The 7,500-nt window shown below is 35.5% G+C and overlaps 1 non-coding gene across 1 annotated transcript; it reads right to left on the reverse strand.

The window, feature by feature from the left end:
• Positions 1-2,302: 2,302 nt before the first annotated feature.
• TRNAE-UUC (transfer RNA glutamic acid (anticodon UUC)) lies at positions 2,303-2,374 on the reverse strand. Its single transcript has one exon. It is a non-coding gene; the product is annotated as a tRNA-Glu (tRNA).
• Positions 2,375-7,500: the final 5,126 nt, after the last annotated feature.

The raw sequence follows: 7,500 nt of genomic DNA on the forward strand, positions 1-7,500 counted from the left end.
TATATATATATATATACATATACATATATATATATATATATATATATATATATATATATTATATATACATACATATACATATATATATATATATACATATATATATATATATATATATATATATATATATATATATATATATATATATATATATATATACATATATATATATATATACATATACATATATATATATATATATATATATATATATATATATATATATATATATATATGTATATATATATATATATATATATATATATATATATATATATATATATATATATATATATATATATATATATATATATATATATATATATATTACATATATATATATGTATGTATGTATGTGTATGTATGTACATTCACATATATTCTGTATCAACATCTGAAATATTTACACCCATTAATTATTATTACAATCGATATAAAGTAGGCTGTAATCTTAAGTGCATTCCGTTCTATAAGCATGTTGTATTTACGTGTGTTTACCAGATCACTATTCACTGTGGAATCTAATCTCAAGAGAGTAGCAAAATTATGCTGCAGAACATTTCATAACTTCAAAACTCATCAAATCAGACATGAAATATTTTGCTGAGAATCTTATGACCTATCGGTCGCCCATCCGACTGTCGTAGTAAAACCATAAGACATACAGAAAGCAATGAATGTGTCCATTTATCGAAACCTGGGTAATAAATTTATGACACCTATTTCCCACCCGTCTTGCCACGTGTAGCAAGGGATTTCTGTTTTGTCTATTTAATTTGTTCTTTTTTTAAGTTCTATCACAGATATCTTTAATTACTATTTTGTTGATGAACGTCTTCCGTGATTGGTATTTTACCAGTTTCTGAATCTCTTCTGCACACTGATCAAACTATCTTTTTGTGTCATGTAATTAAGAGGCTCTTAACCATTCCTTGTACATTTGTTTTAATACTCAATAATATTCATTATCATAATCATCATCATGTCACTAGAATATGCAAAAAATCATACTGAGCAAGCATTCAAGACCATTAACATGCACATGAAAAGATGAGTATTGTATCAATCGTTATAGAATAAGTTTTCAAAACAAGAAAAGTAATCAATCAGAAATACCTCGTGCATGTCTACAGTTCATCAAGGCTTCATAAAATTTTCCCAGCAGGGATCTGCTCCTGCGCTCTCAAATCATACATCAGCACAGAGTGATTAATGTGCAAAAAAGATTTTATGTTAGAAGACCATATAGAGCCTAATAACGTAGGGAATTTAGCGTTATTAACACCCCCTGGTGCTAATAATGAAAAATGCATAATTTCATGTGGTGCTGATGCCTCTCATTTTTATTTTTCAACTTGGGCAAACATTCATAAAGGACAAGTCTACTAACTTGTAAGAAATCTCCAACAGGAAGGAGTACTCATATGGAAAAACGGGACAGAAAAGTGAAAGAATAGACAAAATTTGATCTAGAAACACAAAATAAGACCCAGTAGGGGCCAGCGCCGTCAGTACACTGGGGCACACTGTAGGCCTTAGTAAAAGTTTATTTGCAGGGTCCCTACGGCCCCTAGCTGCATGCATTATTTGCCTTTAACTTTAACTCCATTCTCACTTCCTTTCATTAATCTCGCTGTCCAACATCTCCAACCGTTTCTTCTTAATGCAACTGTCGGGGTTTCTCCCAGTTTCACCTTTAGATCCTTGTATTTCATTACCTTCATTTTCTGGATCTATTCCTCTCTCTGTCCAACCACTCCACATCCCTATCCCTGATTGGATTGAGCTGATTGGCTTGACTACCTAAATTTCACAATTCAAACAATCTTAAACATAAGAATATTTATATCACTGAGTTTGTTGTGCATTTCATACGTGGAATGGATTGCTAGGTGGAAAGTTGCATTTTTCACACCCAATGCACACAAATGTATACAGGACACTGGAGACAGCATTATGTTTATGAATTTGTGAATGCGATACTATTCATGCTATGTTAATGAGGTCATGCCACTGAAGAAAGTCTTACCATGCCAGAAATCAGTCACTCGTCTCTGTCTGAAAGCCTGTGTACTGTTCATACTGAAAGCCCAACAGCAATACTGCTCTGTCCTTCCATCTTCCTGCCAGGAAAATGGCAGATGCATTATTCATACTTATTTATTATAACAGTCAAGCAAGATTTCATTAAGCAAATATTCCCCCAAGCCAGGAATGAAACCTGGGGCTTCCTGGGTGAAAGGCAAGCGTTGTAAATACGAATTTATTAGCTAGATCATGTCATCTGTATTAGGAAAATATCTTCCCATGCCGGGAATCGAACCCGGGCCTCCTGGGTGAAAGCCAGGTATCCTAGCCACTAGACCACATGGGAGTCCCAAATATTCGGAAATATGCTTATAACATTCATATCTGGCTATCTAACGACTTTATTTGACAAAAATTATTTTAAATTGTATCTCTTCTGGGTCGCTAATATTGTTCCCTTAAAAGGGTTTTCTGAGGAAATGCATATTTCTCTGAAGAAAAAAAAATACAAAAATGATTAACCGTCCTCCTTAAACTTTAGGGAGAGGAACGTAGACGTAACGTCTCAGTGAATCAGCTGGTCTCATTCCTAGAAGGTTGGACCAGATCCAAGTAATCTGGCCTTGGCAGGCGGGAACGAGCACCTACCTCAACAAGCACTTGCTTGCCGTGGTTGCGTCGGACTTTAGCACCAACAATTCGGGAGGCAGCTCTAACTATTAATGTTATCCCTTATAATCTAATCTTGTGTAACCTTGGCACCATTACTGAGTCTCAGGTACCCCTGGGAGTTCCTCGCGGCGACCCTGGCCCCCACCACCGGTTGTTCAGTCGCCGCTAACCCGCCCCGGAAGTTTAGTCATACCCCGTCAGGACCATTATCAGCGCACCTGTTCCACGGCAGAACACCGAAAATAATATTAAAAGAAATAATCTATATAGAAAAGAATCGACGATTCTTTTTTTGACTTATTAGGGCGCATTTACATATGATGAGTTATTCTGAAACTGAAGCAATCTCCTACCAAATGTAAGACAGTCACATCACTCGACAATAAAAAGTATTATTAATACCAAATAAGAAATAATAGACAAGAGTGGATAAAGAAAAGCTTACAATAAAAGCGTTAAAGACAGAATGAATTTTATATTCTATCCTCCCATCTTACCTACTGTATTACACTAATACATATGAATTTTTCTCTTTTACAAAGGCTTCGAATAACTTTGTACTTAGAAGTAAAGGGGATAAGAGATCCTTACATCGCTGAAATACAATAACAGTTTTCCCCTTCACTGCATTTCATCATTATCGCAACTCAGTGTCTTTTTATTCTTAACATTTTTCACAGAATAACTGGAGAATCTTTCGTTGGGTGAATGGAGGTACTTCACAAAGCACTACCCACTTCCGGCCTCCAGCTGTGATCCTGAAGTACGTTTGTGTCTGTGGAGGACCGTACAGTACAGCCAGTTTTGTGGTAACGGATTTTCGAGTGAATTTTGTTAAGTTTTCGCTGGCACCTGCAGGATTGTTTGCTGTGAACCGTAGCCCTTGTTTGTTTTAAACCTTTCAGAAAAAGGAATTACCGAAAGCGCAGCAGCCACTGCTCTTCGTCAAAATATTTTTTCTTTATTTTATTTAAATTACAATAGTATATTATTCTTTTGTAATTTTAAGTGCATTGGTCTATTTTATATCAATTGTAGTTTAAGACTTTATAAAAGGAAAAACTTGAAAATTATAGAAAGACACGAACACATACATACATATATATATACATACATATACATACATACATATATATATATATGTATAAACGCCTTGTATATATATTTTTATATGATTTATATATATATATATATATATATTTATATTTATATATATCTTCTATATTTTCGTATATATATTAAAATACAATTTTCATTTATATATATATATACATACATATATAAAAAGTGCTGTATGTGTATGTAATTTCCATTCACATATATTCTGTATCAACATCAAATATTTACACCCATTAATTATTATTACAATCGATATAAAGTAGGCTGTAATCTTTGAGAGCATTCTTTCTATAAGCATGTTGTATTTAAGTCCTCAGTGTTTACCAGATCACTATTCCACTGTGGAATCTAATGCCAAGAGGGTCAGCAAAATTACCTGACAGAACATTTCATAATTATCAAAACTCATCAAATCAGACTTGAAATATTTTTGCCGAATCTTCAACGACCTATCGATCGCCCATCCGACTGTCGTGAGAAAACCATAAGACATTAAGAAGAGGCTGCAAATGAAAACTGTGTCCATTTATCGATAACCTGGGTAATAAATTTATGAAACAAGCCTATTTCCCAAAAGTGCGTCTTAAAGTTCCCTCTGTAGAAAAGGGCGCTGTTTTGTCAAAAAATTTAATTTGGCGGCCAAATTTAAGTTCTATCACAGATATCTTTAATTACTATTTTGTTGATGAACGTCTTCCGTGATTGTATTTTAGCAGTTTCTGAATCTCTTCCATACTGATCAAACTATCTTTTATGTGTCATGTAATTAAGTAGTTTATCTTTAAATATGGGGGTACATTTGTTTTAATACTCAATAATATTATAATCATCATCATCATGCATGTCAACAGAATATGCAAAAATGGATCTTGGTTTCAAGCATTTTTAAGACCTTAACAGGCATCATTTCGAAAACTCATCAATTTTGAAGGAAAATTAATAAATGTAAAATAGAATATGTTTTCAAAACCAGGGCACACTGGTAATCAATCAGAAATACCTCAGTGCATGTCTACCAGTTCATCAAGCTTTATAAAAGTTTCCCTAGTAGTTGTAGTATAGTTTAGTGCGCTCTCCAAATCATACAACAGCACAGACCATTAATGTTAAAAAGCTTTTATGTTAGAAGACCATAGCGAGCCTAATAACGGGCTGTAATTTATGGTTATTACTTACCCCTGGTGCTAATAATGAAAAATGCATAATTTCATGGCACTGCTGAATGATCTCATTTTTATTTTCAACTTGGGCAAACATTCATAAAGGAATGTCTGCTAACTTGTTTAAATCTCCAACAAAGGAGTACCCATAGGGAAAAACGGAAATCATGGCAGAATGTGATGCCAACAAATTTGAGCTAGAAAACAAACTGGAGTTTGTGTTGTCTTTGTCAGGACAAGAGGTGAGCACTGTGACATCACCTAAAAGTCATATGTCCTAGACCATGATGGGTACACAATGCTGGCATGCATTATTTGCCTTTAAATTTAAATCCATTCTAATGGATCCAGCAAGGCTGGATAATCTGATGGCAACATCTCCAAAAAAATGCAGCAAAATAATGCAACTGTCGGGTTTCTCCAACAGTTTCTGGACCTTTAGATCCTTGTAATCCAATGACCTTCCAGCAACTGGATCTAGTTCCAAAATCTCTGTCCAACCAGTCATGACATCCCTGTTTGCATTTTCTCCAAGAAAGTGGCACCTGGATGGCCCAGACAGGCTAGTACTAATGATTGACTTGAAATTGCCTGAATGTGCAGAGATTCAAACAATCCTTAAACACTGGTGGGGATTTATATCACAGAGTTTAAGCATTTCCATGCCTGGATTGCCCTCTGGAAAGAAAAATTTTTCACGCCCAATGACAAAGTGTATACAGGAGCACTGAGTCAGATTATATTGAGATTTGTATCCACTAGTTCATGCTGAGAACTGATGACATGCATTGTTGAAATGTCAACCTTTGTTCAGATGATCAGTCACATTTCCTGGGAGTGGCAGGTGTACTGTTAATTCCACCTATTATACCAACAACGTCTGTTAATTTGGGTGTCCCAGTCATCTTCAAATCAAACCACGAGACCTCAAAGAAAACTTCTGCAGAAATTATTCAGAACTTGATTTATTATAAAGTCTGGCAGAGATTTCATTAAGCAAATATTCCCCCAAAAGCCAGGAATGAATCATCTGATCTTTCAGAGGCAGTTATCATTGCAAAGCTTGTAAATATTCTCAGAAAGTCTATACTTGATCATGTCATCTGTATTGATGGGCACATATCTTCTGATGCTTGTGGAAATCTGTGCCTCCTCTCCTCCTGGGTTTTGAAAGGATGGTTGATCATGGGGCTAGACCACATCAAGTCACCAAATGATTTGGAAATATGCTTATAACATTCATATCTGGCTATCTAACAACTTTATATGACAAAAATTATTTTAAATTGTATCTCTTCTGGGACAGAAAACACCATTCCCAGTCTAAATGGGGTTTCTGAGTCTAATGACAAAACTCTGAAGAGAAAAATACAAAATGATTAACCAGTATGGCCTCAGTATTCTTTAGGAGAGAGTACTGGAGGTCGTAACGTCTCAGTGAGATCAGCAGTTAGCTCATTGGGAGAAGGTTGGACCCCCAGATCCAAGTAATCTTCACCACTGCAGTGATGGACAACATCGACCACAACCCATCTCAACAAGCCACTTGCTTGCCATGGAACTGCGCCTCCATATTTCAGCACCAACCAAGGAGAACACTGGAGGCAGCTCTAACTAAATGTTATCCCTGAGAAAGTAATCTTGTGTGAACCTTGGCACCATTACTGACATCTCACCAGCTTCCTTTCAAACAAAGACCCTGGCCCCCAAACACTGCAATCGCCGCTAACCCCCCCAGATATCTTAGTCATAGCCGTCAGGACCATTATCAGCGCACCTGTTCCACGGCAGAACACCGAAAATAATGATTAATAGAAATAATCTATATCACGAAAAGAATCGACGATTCTTTTTTTGCTATAACTTCATTGCGCATTTACATATGATGAGTTATTCTGAAACTGAAGCAATCTCGTACCAAATGTAAGACAGTCACATCATTCGACAATAAAAGTACCCATAATACAGCTGATAAGAAATAATAGACAAGAGTGGATAAAGAAAAAGCTGACAATAAAACCGTTAAAGACAGAATATTTTATATTCTATCCTCCATCTTACCTACTGTATTGACTATGGCATATGAATTTTTCCATTTTACAAAGGCTTCGAACAACTTTGTCAGCTTAGAAGTAAAGGGATAAGAAGATCCCTACATCGCTGAAATACAATAACAGTTTTCCCCTTCACTGCATTTCATCATTATCGCAACTCAGTGTCTTTTTATTCTTTACATTTTTCACAGAATAACTGGAGAATTTGTCATTGGGTGAATGGAAGATCCAAAAGCACTACCCACTTCCGGCCTCTTGAGCTGTGATCCTGAAAACGTTTGTGTCTGTGGAGGACCGTACAGTACAGCCAGTTTTGTGGTAACGGATTTTCAGGCTGAATTTTGTTAAGTTTTCGCTGGCACCTGCAGTGTTTGCTGTGAACCAGAGCCCTTGTTTGTTTTAAATGGAAAAAGTCTGGTGAAGCATGGCAAGTCACTGCTCTTCGTCAAAATATTTTTTCTTTATTT

The sequence above is a fragment of the Macrobrachium rosenbergii genome, chromosome 41 (genome assembly GCF_040412425.1).
Source record: "Macrobrachium rosenbergii isolate ZJJX-2024 chromosome 41, ASM4041242v1, whole genome shotgun sequence".
NCBI lineage: Eukaryota > Metazoa > Arthropoda > Malacostraca > Decapoda > Palaemonidae > Macrobrachium > Macrobrachium rosenbergii.